The following is a 16,419-nucleotide window of genomic DNA, read 5'->3' as shown; positions in this document are numbered from 1 at the left end:
ACAACGTTTCACGGCGTTCCACAGCGTTCCACGCCGTGTCACAACTATTCACGGCGTTCCACAGCGTTCCACGCCATTTCACAACGTTTCACGGCGTTCCACAGCGTTCCACGCCGTTTCACAACGTTTCACGGCGTTCCACGCCGTTTCACGTTTCACGGCGTTCCACAGCGTTCCACGGCGTTCCACAGCGCTCCACGCCGTTTCACAACGTTTCACGGCGTTCCACGCCGTTTCACAACGTTTCACGGCGTTCCACGCCGTTTCACGTTTCACGGCGTTCCACAGCGTTCCACGCCGTTTCACATCGTTTCACAGCGCTCCACGCCATTTCACATCGTTTCACGGCGTTCCACAGCGTTCCACGGCGTTCCATGCCATTTCACATCGTGTCACGGTGTTTCAAAACGTTCCACAGCGTTCCACGCTGTTTCACAACGTTCCACGGCGTTCCACGGCGTTTCACAACGTTCCACGGCGTTTCACAACGTTCCACAGCGTTCCACGCTGTTTCACATCGTTCCACGGCGTTCCACAACGTTTCACGGCGTTCCACGGCATTTCACAACGTGTCACGGCGTTTCACAACGTGTCACGGCGTTTCACAACGTGTCACGGCGTTCCACAGCGCTCCACGCCATTTCACATCGTTTCACGGCGTTCCACGCCATTTCACAACGTTTCACGGCGTTCCACGGCATTCCATGCCATTTCACATCGTGTCACGGTGTTTCAAAACGTTCCACAGCGTTCCACGCTGTTTCACAATGTTCCATGCCATTTCACATCGTGTCACGGTGTTTCAAAACGTTCCACAGCGTTCCACGCCGTTTCACAACGTGTCACGGCGTTTCACAACGTTCCACGCCGTTTCACGTTTCACGGCGTTCCACAGCGTTCCACGCCGTTTCACAGCGCTCCACGCCATTTCACATCGTTTCACGGCGTTCCACGCCATTTCACAACGTGTCACGGCGTTCCACAGCGTTCCACGGCGTTCCACAACGTTTCACGGCGTTCCACGGCATTTCACAACGTGTCACGGCGCTTCACAACGTGCCACGGCGTTTCACAACGTGTCACGGCGTTTCACAACGTGTCACGGCGTTCCACGCTGTTTCACAACGTTCCACGGCGTTCCACGGCGTTTCACAACGTTCCACGGCGTTTCACAACGTTCCACAGCGTTCCACGCTGTTTCACATCGTTCCACGGCGTTCCACAACGTTTCACGGCGTTCCACGGCATTTCACAACGTGTCACGGCGTTTCACAACGTGTCACGCCGTGTCACAACTATTCACGGCGTTCCACAGCGTTCCACGCCATTTCACAACGTTTCACGGCGTTCCACAGCGTTCCACGCCGTTTCACAACGTTTCACGGCGTTCCACGCCGTTTCACGTTTCACGGAGTTCCACAGTGTTCCACGCCGTTTCACGGCGTTCCACAGCGCTCCACGCCGTTTCACAACGTTTCACGGCGTTCCACGCCGTTTCACGTTTCACGGCGTTCCACAGCGTTCCACGCCGTTTCACAGCGCTCCACGCCATTTCACATCGTTTCACGGCGTTCCACGCCATTTCACAACGTGTCACGGCGTTCCACAGCGTTCCACGGCGTTCCACAACGTTTCACGGCGTTCCACGGCATTTCACAACGTGTCACGGCGTTTCACAACGTGCCACGGCGTTTCACAACGTGTCACGGCGTTTCACAACGTGTCACGGCGTTCCACGCTGTTTCACAACGTTCCACGGCGTTTCACAACGTTCCACGGCGTTTCACAACGTTCCACAGCGTTCCACGCTGTTTCACATCGTTCCACGGCGTTCCACAACGTTTCACGGCGTTCCACGGCATTTCACAACGTGTCACGGCGTTTCACAACGTGTCACGGCGTTTCACAACGTGTCACGGCATTCCACAGCGCTCCACGCCATTTCACGCCGTTTCACGGCGTTCCACATCGTTCCACGCCATTTCACATCGTTCCACGGTGTTTCAAAGCGTTCCACAGCGTTCCACGCCGTTTCACAACGTGTCACGGCGTTTCACAACGTTCCACAGCGTTCCACGCTGTTTCACATCGTTCCACGGCGTTCCACAACGTTTCACGGCGTTCCACGGCATTTCACAACGTGTCACGGCGTTTCACAACGTGTCACGGCGTTTCACGGCGTTCCACAGCGCTCCACGCCGTTCCACGCCGTTTCACAACGTTTCACGGCGTTCCACAGCGCTCCACGCCGTTTCACAACGTTTCACGGCGTTCCACAGCGTTCCACAACGTTTCACGGCGTTCCACAACGTTTCACGGCGTTCCCCGGCGTTCCACGCCGTTTCACAACGTTTCACAACGTTTCACGGCGTTCCACAGCGTTCCACGGCGTTCCATGCCATTTCACATCGTGTCACGGTGTTTCAAAACGTTCCACAGCGTTCCACGCCGTTTCACAACGTGTCACGGCGTTTCACAACGTTCCACAGCGTTCCACGCTGTTTCACATCGTTCCACGGCGTTCCACAACGTTCCACGCCGTTTCACAACGTTCCACGGCGTTCCACAGCGTTCCACGCCGTTTCACAACGTTTCACGGCGTTCCACAGCGTTCCACGCCGTTTCACAACTATTCACGGCGTTCCACAGCGTTCCACGGCGTTTCACGGCGTTCCACGCCATTTCACATCGTTCCACAGCGTTCCACGCCGTTCCACATCGTTCCACGCCATTTCACATCGTTCCACGGCGTTCCACGGCGTTCCACGGCGTTTCACATCGTTTCACGGCGTTTCACAACGTTTCACGGCGTTCCACAGCGTTCCACGCCGTTTCACAAGGTTTCACGGCGGTCCACAGCGTTCCACAACGTTTCACGGCGTTCCACGCCGTTTCACAAAGTTTCACGGCGTTCCACAGCGTTCCACGCCGTTTCACAACTATTCACGGCGTTCCACGCCATTTCACAAGGTTTCACGGCGTTCCACAGCGTTCCACAACGTTTCACGGCGTTCCACGGCGTTTCACAACTATTCACGGCGTTCCACGCCATTTCACAACGTTTCACGGCGTTCCACAACGTTTCACGGCGTTCCACAGCGCTCCACGCCGTTTCACAACGTTTCACAACGTTTCACGGCGTTCCACAGCGTTCCACGCCGTGTCACAACTATTCACGGCGTTCCACAGCGTTCCACGCCATTTCACAACGTTTCACGGCGTTCCACAGCGTTCCACGCCGTTTCACAACGTTTCACGGCGTTCCACGCCGTTTCACGTTTCACGGCGTTCCACAGCGTTCCACGGCGTTCCACAGCGCTCCACGCCGTTTCACAACGTTTCACGGCGTTCCACGCCGTTTCACAACGTTTCACGGCGTTCCACGCCGTTTCACGTTTCACGGCGTTCCACAGCATTCCACGCCGTTTCACATCGTTTCACAGCGCTCCACGCCATTTCACATCGTTTCACGGCGTTCCACAGCGTTCCACGGCGTTCCATGCCATTTCACATCGTGTCACGGTGTTTCAAAACGTTCCACAGCGTTCCACGCTGTTTCACAACGTTCCACGGCGTTCCACGGCGTTTCACAACGTTCCACGGCGTTTCACAACGTTCCACAGCGTTCCACGCTGTTTCACATCGTTCCACGGCGTTCCACAACGTTTCACGGCGTTCCACGGCGTTTCACAACGTGTCACGGCGTTTCACAACGTGTCACGGCGTTTCACAACGTGTCACGGCGTTCCACAGCGCTCCACGCCATTTCACATCGTTTCACGGCGTTCCACGCCATTTCACAACGTTTCACGGCGTTCCACGGCATTCCATGCCATTTCACATCGTGTCACGGTGTTTCAAAACGTTCCACAGCGTTCCACGCTGTTTCACAATGTTCCATGCCATTTCACATCGTGTCACGGTGTTTCAAAACGTTCCACAGCGTTCCACGCCGTTTCACAACGTGTCACGGCTTTTCACAACGTTCCACGCTGTTTCACATCGTTCCACGGCGTTCCACGGCATTTCACAACGTGTCATGGCGTTTCACAACGTGTCACGGCGTTTCACGGGGTTCCACAGCGCTCCACGCCGTTCCACAACGTTTCACGGCGTTCCACAGCGCTCCACGCCGTTTCACAACGTTTCACGGCGTTCCACAGCGTTCCACAACGTCTCACGGCGTTCCACGCCATTTCACAACGTTCCACAGCGTTCCACGCCGTTTCACGGCGTTCCACAGCGTTCCACGCCGTTTCACGGCGTTCCACATCGTTCCACAGCGTTTCACAGCGTTTCACAACGTGTCACGGCGTTTCACGGCGTTTCACAGCGTTCTACGCCGTTTCACAACGTTTCACGGCGTTCCACGCCATTTCACAACGTTTCACGGCGTTCCACTGCGTTCCACGCTGTTTCACATCGTTCCACGGCGTTCCACAACGTTTCACAACGTTCCACGCCGTTTCACAGCGTTCCACAGCGTTCCACACCGTTTCACAAGGTTCCACGGCGTTTCACAACGTTCCACGGCGTTTCACAACGTTCCACAGCGTTCCACGCTGTTTCACATCGTTCCACGGCGTTCCACATCGTTCCACGGCGTTCCACATCGTTCCACATCGTTCCACGGCGTTCCACATCGTTCCACATCGTTCCACGGCGTTCCACGCCATTTCACATCGTTCCACAGCGTTCCACGGCGTTCCACGCCATTTAACATCGTTTCACGGCGTTCCACGGCGTGCCACGGCGTTTCACAACGTTTCACAACGTTTCATGGCGTTCCACAGCGTTCCACAACGTTTCACGGCGTTCCACGGCGTTCCACGCCGTTTCACAACGTTTCACGGCGTTCCACGGCGTTCCACGCCGTTTCACAACGTTTCACGGCGTTCCACAGCGTTCCACGCCGTTTCACAACTATTCACGGCGTTCCACAGCGTTCCACGCCGTTTCACGGCGTTCCACAGCGTTCCACAACGTTTCACGGCGTTCCACGCCATTTCACAACGTTCCACAGCGTTCCACGCCGTTTCACGGCGTTCCACATCGTTCCACATCGTTCCACGCCATTTCACATCGTTCCACGGTGTTTCAAAGCGTTCCACAGCGTTCCACGCCGTTTCACAACGTGTCACGGCGTTTCACAACGTTCCACAGCGTTCCACGCTGTTTCACATCGTTCCACGGCGTTCCACAACGTTTCACGGCGTTCCACGGCATTTCACAACGTGTCACGGCGTTTCACAACGTGTCACGGCGTTTCACGGCGTTCCACAGCGCTCCACGCCGTTCCACGCCGTTTCACAACGTTTCACGGCGTTCCACAGCGCTCCACGCCGTTTCACAACGTTTCACGGCGTTCCACAGCGTTCCACAACGTTTCACGGCGTTCCACAACGTTTCACGGCGTTCCCCGGCGTTCCACGCCGTTTCACAACGTTTCACAACGTTTCACGGCGTTCCACAGCGTTCCACGGCGTTCCATGCCATTTCACATCGTGTCACGGTGTTTCAAAACGTTCCACAGTGTTCCACGCCGTTTCACAACGTGTCACGGCGTTTCACAACGTTCCACAGCGTTCCACGCTGTTTCACATCGTTCCACGGCGTTCCACAACGTTCCACGCCGTTTCACAACGTTTCACGGCGTTCCACAGCGTTCCACGCCGTTTCACAACTATTCACGGCGTTCCACAGCGTTCCACGGCGTTTCACGGCGTTCCACAGCGTTCAACAACGTTTCACGGCGTTCCACGCCATTTCACAACGTTCCACAGCGTTCCACGCCGTTTCACGGCGTTCCACATCGTTCCACGCCATTTCACATCGTTCCACGGCGTTCCACGGCGTTCCACGGCGTTTCACATCGTTTCACGGCGTTTCACAACGTTTCACGGCGTTCCACAGCGTTCCACGCCGTTTCACAAGGTTTCACGGCGTTCCACAGCGTTCCACAACGTTTCACGGCGTTCCACGCCGTTTCACAAAGTTTCACGGCGTTCCACAGCGTTCCACGCCGTTTCACAACTATTCACGGCGTTCCACGCCATTTCACAAGGTTTCACGGCGTTCCACAGCGTTCCACAACGTTTCACGGCGTTCCACGGCGTTCCACAACTATTCACGGCGTTCCACGCCATTTCACAACGTTTCACGGCGTTCCACAACGTTTCACGGCGTTCCACAGCGCTCCACGCCGTTTCACAACGTTTCACAACGTTTCACGGCGTTCCACAGCGTTCCACGCCGTGTCACAACTATTCACGGCGTTCCACAGCGTTCCACGCCATTTCACAACGTTTCACGGCGTTCCACAGCGTTCCACGCCGTTTCACAACGTTTCACGGCGTTCCACGCCGTTTCACGTTTCACGGCGTTCCACAGCGTTCCACGGCGTTCCACAGCGCTCCACGCCGTTTCACAACGTTTCACGGCGTTCCACGCCGTTTCACAACGTTTCACGGCGTTCCACGCCGTTTCACAACGTTTCACGGCGTTCCACGCCGTTTCACGTTTCACGGCGTTCCACAGCGTTCCACGCCGTTTCACATCGTTTCACAGCGCTCCACGCCATTTCACATCGTTTCACGGCGTTCCACAGCGTTCCACGGCGTTCCATGCCATTTCACATCGTGTCACGGTGTTTCAAAACGTTCCACAGCGTTCCACGCTGTTTCACAACGTTCCACGGCGTTTCACAACGTTCCACGGCGTTTCACAACGTTCCACAGCGTTCCACGCTGTTTCACATCGTTCCACGGCGTTCCACAACGTTTCACGGCGTTCCACGGCATTTCACAACGTGTCACGGCGTTTCACAACGTGTCACGGCGTTTCACAACGTGTCACGGCGTTCCACAGCGCTCCACGCCATTTCACATCGTTTCACGGCGTTCCACGCCATTTCACAACGTTTCACGGCGTTCCACGGCGTTCCATGCCATTTCACATCGTGTCACGGTGTTTCAAAACGTTCCACAGCGTTCCACGCTGTTTCACAATGTTCCATGCCATTTCACATCGTGTCACGGTGTTTCAAAACGTTCCACAGCGTTCCACGCCGTTTCACAACATGTCACGGCGTTTCACAACGTTCCACAGCGTTCCACGCTGTTTCACATCGTTCCACGGCGTTCCACGGCATTTCACAACGTGTCACGGCGTTTCACAACGTGTCACGGCGTTTCACAACGTGTCACGGCGTTCCACAGCGCTCCACGCCATTTCACATCGTTTCACGGCGTTCCACGCCATTTCACAACGTTTCACGGCGTTCCACGGCGTTCCATGCCATTTCACATCGTGTCACGGTGTTTCAAAACGTTCCACAGCGTTCCACGCTGTTTCACAATGTTCCATGCCATTTCACATCGTGTCACGGTGTTTCAAAACGTTCCACAGCGTTCCACGCCGTTTCACAACGTGTCACGGCGTTTCACAACGTTCCACAGCGTTCCACGCTGTTTCACATCGTTCCACGGCGTTCCACGGCATTTCACAACGTGTCATGGCGTTTCACAACGTGTCACGGCGTTTCACGGGGTTCCACAGCGCTCCACGCCGTTCCACAACGTTTCACGGCGTTCCACAGCGCTCCACGCCGTTTCACAACGTTTCACGGCGTTCCACAGCGTTCCACAACGTCTCACGGCGTTCCACGCCATTTCACGGCGTTCCACGCCATTTCACAACGTTCCACAGCATTCCACGCCGTTTCACGGCGTTCCACAGCGTTCCACAGCGTTCCACGCCGTTTCACGGCGTTCCACATCGTTCCACAGCGTTCCACAGCGTTTCACAGCGTTTCACAACGTGTCACGGCGTTTCACGGCGTTTCACAGCGTTCTACGCCGTGTCACGGCGTTTCACGGCGTTTCACAGCGTTCTACGCCGTTTCACAACGTTTCACGGCGTTCCACGCCATTTCACAACGTTTCACGGCGTTCCACTGCGTTCCACGCTGTTTCACATCGTTCCACGGCGTTCCACGCCGTTTCACAACGTTCCACGCCGTTTCACAGCGTTCCACAGCGTTCCACACCGTTTCACAACGTTCCACGGCGTTTCACAACGTTCCACGGCGTTTCACAACGTTCCACGGCGTTTCACAACGTTCCACAGCGTTCCACGCTGTTTCACATCGTTCCACGGCGTTCCACATCGTTCCACGGCGTTCCACGGCGTTCCACATCGTTCCACGGCGTTCCACGGCGTTCCACATCGTTCCACGGCGTTCCACATCGTTCCACGGCGTTCCACGCCATTTCACATCGTTCCACAGCGTTCCACGGCGTTCCACGCCATTTAACATCGTTTCACGGCGTTCCACGGCGTTCCACGCCGTTTCACGGCGTGCCACGGCGTTTCACAACGTTTCACAACGTTTCATGGCGTTCCACAGCGTTCCACAACGTTTCACGGCGTTCCACAGCGTTCCACGCCGTTTCACAACGTTTCACGGCGTTCCACGCCGTTTCACAACGTTTCACGGCGTTCCACGCCGTTTCACAACGTTTCACGGCGTTCCACAGCGTTCCACGCCGTTTCACAACGTTTCACGGCGTTCCACAGCGTTCCACAACGTTTCACGGCGTTCCACGCCATTTCACAACGTTCCACGGCGTTCCACGCCGTTTCACGGCGTTCCACATCGTTCCACGCCATTTCACATCGTTCCACGGCGTTCCACGCCATTTCACATCGTTCCACGGCGTTCCACGCCATTTCACATCGTTTCACGGCGTTTCACAACGTTTCACAACGTTTCACGGCGTTCCACGGCGTTCCACGCCGTTTCACAAGGTTTCACGGCGTTCCACAGCGTTCCACAACGTTTCACGGCGTTCCACGCCGTTTCACAACGTTTTACGGCGTTCCACAACGTTTCACGGCGTTCCACGGCATTTCACAACGTGTCACGGCGTTTCACAACGTGTCACGGCGTTTCACAACGTGTCACGGCGTTCCACAGCGCTCCACGCCATTTCACATCGTTTCACGACGTTCCACGCCATTTCACAACGTTTCACGGCGTTCCACAGCGTTCCACGGCGTTCCATGCCATTTCACATCGTGTCACGGTGTTTCAAAACGTTCCACAGCGTTCCACGCTGTTTCACAACGTTCCATGCCATTTCACATCGTGTCACGGTGTTTCAAAACGTTCCACAGCGTTCCACGCCGTTTCACAACGTGTCACGGCGTTTCACATCGTTCCACAGCGTTCCACGCTGTTTTACATCGTTCCACGGCGTTCCACGGCATTTCACAACGTGTCATGGCGTTTCACAACGTGTCACGGCGTTTCACGGCGTTCCACAGCGCTCCACGCCGTTCCACGCCGTTTCACAACGTTTCACGGCGTTCCACAGCGCTCCACGCCGTTTCACAACGTTTCACGGCGTTCCACAGCGTTCCACAACGTTTCACGGCGTTCCACGCCATTTCACAACGTTCCACAGCGTTCCACAGCGTTCCACGGCGTTCCACAGCGTTCCACGCCGTTTCACGGCGTTCCACATCGTTCCACAGCGTTTCACAGCGTTTCACAACGTGTCACGGCGTTTCACGGCGTTTCACGCCATTTCACAACGTTTCACGGCGTTGCACTGCGTTCCACGCTGTTTCACATCGTTCCACGGCGTTCCACAACGTTTCACAACGTTCCACGCCGTTTCACAGCGTTCCACAGCGTTCCACACCGTTTCACAACGTTCCACGGCGTTTCACAACGTTCCACGGCGTTTCACAACGTTCCACAGCGTTCCACGCTGTTCCACATCGTTCCACGGCGTTCCACATCGTTCCACATCGTTCCACGGCGTTCCACGCCATTTCACATCGTTCCACAGCGTTCCACGGCGTTCCACGCCATTTAACATCGTTTCACGGCGTTCCACGGCGTTCCACGCCGTTTCACGGCGTGCCACGGCGTTTCACAACGTTTCACAACGTTTCACGGCGTTCCACAGCGTTCCACAACGTTTCACGGCGTTCCACGGCGTTCCACGCCGTTTCACAACGTTTCACGGCGTTCCACGGCGTTCCACGCCGTTTCACAACGTTTCACGGCGTTCCACAGCGTTCCACGCCGTTTCACAACGTTTCACGGCGTTCCACAGCGTTCCACAACGTTTCACGGCGTTCCACGCCATTTCACAACGTTCCACAGCGTTCCACGCCGTTTCACGGCGTTCCACATCGTTCCACGCCATTTCACATCGTTCCACGGCGTTCCACGGCGTTCCACGCCATTTCACATCGTTTCACGGCGTTTCACAACGTTTCACAACGTTTCACGGCGTTCCACAGCGTTCCACAACGTTTCACGGCGTTCCACGCCGTTTCACAAAGTTTCACGGCGTTCCACAGCGTTCCACGCCGTTTCACAACTATTCACGGCGTTCCACGCCATTTCACAACGTTTCACGGCGTTCCACAACGTTTCACGGCGTTCCACAGCGCTCCACGCCGTTTCACAACGTTTCACGGCGTTCCACAGCGTTCCACGCCGTGTCACAACTATTCACGGCGTTCCACAGCGTTCCACGCCATTTCACAACGTTTCACGGCGTTCCACAGCGTTCCACGCCGTTTCACAACGTTTCACGGCGTTCCACGCCGTTTCACAACGTTTCACGGCGTTCCACGCCGTTTCACGTTTCACGGCGTTCCACAGCGTTCCACGCCGTTTCACGGCGTTCCACAGCGCTCCACGCCGTTTCACAACGTTTCACGGCGTTCCACGCCGTTTCACGTTTCACGGCGTTCCACAGCGTTCCACGCCGTTTCACGGCGTGCCACGGCGTTTCACAACGTTTCACAACGTTTCACGGCGTTCCACAGCGTTCCACAACGTTCCACGCCGTTTCACGGCGTTCCACATCGTTCCACGCCATTTCACATCGTTCCACGGCGTTCCACGGCGTTCCACGCCATTTCACATCGTTTCACAACGTTTCACAACGTTTCACGGCGTTCCACAGCGTTCCACAACGTTTCACGGCGTTCCACGCCGTTTCACAAAGTTTCACGGCGTTCCACAGCGTTCCACGCCGTTTCACAACTATTCACGGCGTTCCACGCCATTTCACAACGTTTCACGGCGTTCCACAACGTTTCACGGCGTTCCACAGCGCTCCACGCCGTTTCACAACGTTTCACGGCGTTCCACAGCGTTCCACGCCGTGTCACAACTATTCACGGCGTTCCACAGCGTTCCACGCTATTTCACAACGTTTCACGGCGTTCCACAGCGTTCCACGCCGTTTCACAACGTTTCACGGCGTTCCACGCCGTTTCACAACGTTTCACGGCGTTCCACGCCGTTTCACGTTTCACGGCGTTCCACAGCGTTCCACGCCGTTTCACGGCGTTCCACAGCGCTCCACGCCGTTTCACAACGTTTCACGGCGTTCCACGCCGTTTCACGTTTCACGGCGTTCCACAGCGTTCCACGCCGTTTCACAGCGCTCCACGCCATTTCACATCGTTTCACGGCGTTCCACGCCATTTCACAACGTTTCACGGCGTTCCACAGCGTTCCACAGCGTTCCACGCCGTTTCACAACTATTCACGGCGTTCCACGCCATTTCACAACGTTTCACGGCGTTTCACGGCGTTCCACAACGTTTCACGGCGTTCCACAGCGCTCCACGCCGTTTCACAACGTTTCACAACGTTTCACGGCGTTCCACAGCGCTCCACGCCGTTTCACAACGTTTCACAACGTTTCACGGCGTTCCACGCCGTTTCACGGCGTTCCACGCCGTTTCACAACGTTTCACGGCGTTCCACGCCGTTTCACGTTTCACGGCGTTCCACAGCGTTCCACGCCGTTTCACGGCGTTCCACAGCGCTCCACGCCGTTTCACAACGTTTCACGGCGTTCCACGCCGTTTCACGTTTCACGGCGTTCCACAGCGTTCCACGCCGTTTCACAGCGCTCCACGCCATTTCACATCGTTTCACGGCGTTCCACGCCATTTCACAACGTTTCACGGCGTTCCACAGCGTTCCACGGCGTTCCATGCCATTTCACATCGTGTCACGGTGTTTCAAAACGTTCCACAGCGTTCCACGCTGTTTCACAACTATTCACGGCGTTTCACGGCGTTTCACAACGTGTCACGGCGCTTCACAACGTGTCACGGCGTTTCACAACGTGTCACGGCGTTTCACAACGTTTCACAGCGTTTCACGGCGTTTCACGGCGATTCACGTCGATTCACAACGTTTCACAGCGTTTCACGACGTTTCACAACGTTTCACAACGTGTCACGGCGTTCCACAGCGTTCCACGCTGTTTCACATCGTTCCACGGCGTTCCACAACGTTTCACAACGTTCCACGCCGTTTCACAGCGTTCCACGCCGTTTCACAGCGTTCCACAGCGTTCCACACCGTTTCACAACGTTCCACGGCGTTTCACAACGTGTCACACCGTTTCACAACGTTTCACAACGTGTCACGCTGTTTCACAACGTTCCACAGCGTTCCACGCTGTTTCACATCGTTCCACGGCGTTCCACATCGTTCCACGGCGTTCCACGCCATTCCACAGCGTTCCACGCTGTTTCACATCATTCCACGCCGTTTCACGGCGTTCCACGGCGTTTCACAACGTGTCACACCATTTCACAACATGTCACGGCGTTTCACAGCGTTTCACAACGTGTCACGGCGTTCCACGCCATTTCACATCGTTTCACGGCGTTCCACGCCATTTCACAACGTTTCACGGCGTTCCACAGCGTTCCACGGCGTTCCACGGCGTTCCATGCCATTTCACATCGTGTCACGGTGTTTCAAAACGTTCCACAGCGTTCCACGCTGTTTCACAACGTTCCATGCCATTTCACATCGTGTCACGGTGTTTCAAAACGTTCCACAGCGTTCCACGCCGTTTCACAACGTGTCACGGTGTTTCAAAACGTTCCACAGCGTTCCACGCCGTTTCACAACGTGTCACGGCGTTTCACAACGTTCCACAGCGTTCCACGCTGTTTCACATCGTTCCACGGCGTTCCACGGCGTTCCACGGCGTTCCACGGCATTTCACAACGTGTCACAGCGTTTCACAACGTGTCACGGCGTTTCACGGCGTTCCACAGCGCTCCACGCCGTTCCACAGCGTTCCACAACGTTTCACGGCGTTCCACGCCATTTCAGAACGTTCCACAGCGTTCCACGCCGTTTCACGGCGTTCCACAGCGTTCCACGCCGTTTCACGGCGTTCCACATCGTTCCACAGCGTTCCACGGCGTTCCACGCCGTTTCACATCGTTTCACGCCGTTCCACGCCATTTCACAACGTTTCACAACGTGTCATAACGTTTCACAACGTGTCACGGCGTTTCACAACGTGTCACGGCGTTTCACAGCGTTTCACGGCGTTTCACAACGTTTCACGGCGTTCCACGCCATTTCACAACGTTTCACGGCGTTCCACAACGTTTCACGGCGTGTCACGGCGTTTCACAACGTGTCACGGCGTTTCACCACGTGTCACGGCGTTTCACCACGTGTCACGGCGTTCCACAACGTTTCACAACGTTTCACGGCGTTCCACAACGTTTCACGGCGTTCCACAACGTTTCACGGCGTGTCACGGCGTTTCACGGCGTGTCACGGCGTTTCACAACGTGTCACGGCATTTCACAACGTGTCACGGCATTTCACAACGTGTCACGGCATTTCACAACGTGTCACGGCATTTCACAACGTGTCACGCCATTTCACGGCGTTTCACAACGTGTCACGGCGTTTCACAACGTGTCACGGCGTTTCACAACGTGTCACGGCGTTTCACAACGTGTCACGGCGTTTCACAACGTGTCACGGCGTTTCACGGTGTTTCACGGCGTTTCACAACGTTTCACAACGTTTCACAGCGTTTCACGTCGTTTCACGTCGTTTCACGTCGTTTCACGTCGTTTCACGGCGTTTCACAACGTTTCACAACGTTTCACAACGTGTCACGGCGTTCCACGGCATTTCACGGCGTTCCACGGCATTTCACATCGTTCCACGGCGTTTCACAACGTGTCACGGCGTTTCACAACGTTCCACAGCGTTCCACGCTGTTTCACATCGTTCCACGGCGTTCCACAACGTTTCACGGCGTTCCACGGCATTTCACAACGTGTCACGGCGTTTCACAACGTGTCACGGCGTTTCACAACGTGTCACGGCGTTTCACGGCGTTTCACAACGTTTCACGGCGTTCCACAGCGTTCCACGGCGTTCCATGCCATTTCACATCGTGTCACGGTGTTTCAAAACGTTCCACAGCGTTCCACGCTGTTTCACAACGTTCCATGCCATTTCACATCGTGTCACGGTGTTTCAAAACGTTCCACAGCGTTCCACGCTGTTTCACAACGTTCCACGGCGTTCCACGCCGTTTCACAACGTGTCACGGCGTTCCACGCTGTTTCACAGCGTTCCACGGCGTTCCACAACGTGTCACGGCGTTTCACAACGTGTCACGGCGTTTCACAACGTGTCACGGCGTTTCACAACGTGTCACGGCGTTTCACAACGTGTCACGGCGTTTCACAACGTGTCACGGCGTTTCACAACGTGTCACGGCGTTTCACAACATGTCACGGCATTTCACGCCGTTTCACAACGTGTCACGGCGTTTCACAACGTGTCACGGCGTTTCACAACGTGTCACGGCGTTTCACAACGTGTCACGGCGTTTCACGGTGTTTCACGGCGTTTCACAACGTTTCACAACGTTTCACGGCGTTTCACAACGTTTCACAGCGTTTCACAGCGTTTCACGGCGATTCACAACGTTTCACAACGTGTCACGTCGTTTCACGGCGTTTCACAACGTTTCACAACGTGTCACGGCGTTTCACAACGTGTCACGGCGTTCCACGGCATTTCACGGCGTTCCACGGCATTTCACATCGTTCCACGGCGTTTCACAACGTGTCACGGCGTTTCACAACGTGTCACGGCGTTCCACGGCATTTCACGGCGTTCCACGGCATTTCACATCGTTCCACAGCGTTCCACAACGTTTCACGGCGTTCCACGGCATTTCACATCGTTCCACGGCGTTTCACAACGTGTCACGGCGTTTCACAACGTTCCACAGCGTTCCACGCTGTTTCACATCGTTCCACGGCGTTCCACAAAGTGTCACGGCGTTCCACGGCATTTCACAACGTGTCACGGCGTTTCACAACGTGTCACGGCGTTTCATAACGTGTCACGGCGTTTCACGGCGTTTCACAACGTGTCACGGCGCTTCACAACGTGTCACGGCGTTTCACAACGTGTCACGGCGCTTCACAACGTGTCACGGCGCTTCACAACGTGTCACGGCGTTTCACAACGTTTCACAGCGTTTCACGGCGTTTCACGGCGATTCACGTCGATTCACAACGTTTCACGGCGTTTCACGACGTTTCACAACGTGTCACGGCGTGTCACGGCATTTCACAACGTTTCACAACGTGTCACGGCGTTCCACAGCGTTCCACGCTGTTTCACATTGTTCCACAACGTTTCACAACGTTCCACGCCGTTTCACAGCGTTCCACGCCGTTTCACAGCGTTCCACAGCGTTCCACACCGTTTCACAACGTTCCACGGCGTTTCACAACGTTCCACGGCGTTTCACAACGTGTCACACCGTTTCACAACGTGTCACGCTGTTTCACAACGTTCCACAGCGTTCCACGCTGTTTCACATCGTTCCACGGCGTTCCACATCGTTCCACGGCGTTCCACGCCATTCCACAGCGTTCCACGCTGTTTCACATCGTTCCACGCCGTTTCACGGCGTTCCACGGCGTTTCACAACGTGTCACGGCGTTTCACAGCGTTTCACAGCGTTTCACAACGTGTCACGGCGTTCCACAGCGCTCCACGCCATTTCACATCGTTTCACGGCGTTCCACGCCATTTCACAACGTTTCACGGCGTTCCATGCCATTTCACATCGTGTCACGGTGTTTCAAAACGTTCCACAGCGTTCCACGCTGTTTCACAACGTTCCATGCCATTTCACATCGTGTCACGGTGTTTCAAAACGTTCCACAGCGTTCCACGCCGTTTCACAACGTGTCACGGCGTTTCACAACGTTCCACAGCGTTCCACGCTGTTTCACATCGTTCCACGGCGTTCCACGGCGTTCCACGGCATTTCACAACGTGTCACGGCGTTTCACAACGTGTCACGGCGTTTCACGGCGTTCCACAGCGCTCCACGCCGTTCCACGCCGTTTCACAACATTTCACGGCGTTCCACAGCGCTCCACGCCGTTTCACAACGTTTCACGGCGTTCCACAGCGTTCCACAGCGTTCCACAGCGTTCCACAACGTTTCACGGCGTTCCACGCCATTTCACAACGTTCCACAGCGTTCCACGCCGTTTCACGGCGTTCCACAG

At 55.8% G+C, this 16,419-nt stretch overlaps 1 protein-coding gene across 1 annotated transcript in view; it reads right to left on the bottom strand.

Annotated features, from left to right (window-relative positions):
• The window catches only part of slco2b1 (solute carrier organic anion transporter family, member 2B1), an 86,236-nt gene that overhangs the window by 17,527 nt on the left and 52,290 nt on the right, over positions 1 to 16,419 (bottom strand). The gene's annotated exons all lie outside the window — the stretch shown is intronic.

Source organism: Telmatherina bonti, assembly GCF_933228915.1.
Source record: "Telmatherina bonti genome assembly, chromosome: 10".
NCBI lineage: Eukaryota > Metazoa > Chordata > Actinopteri > Atheriniformes > Telmatherinidae > Telmatherina > Telmatherina bonti.
This window is presented reverse-complemented; position numbering and strand designations above follow the sequence as displayed.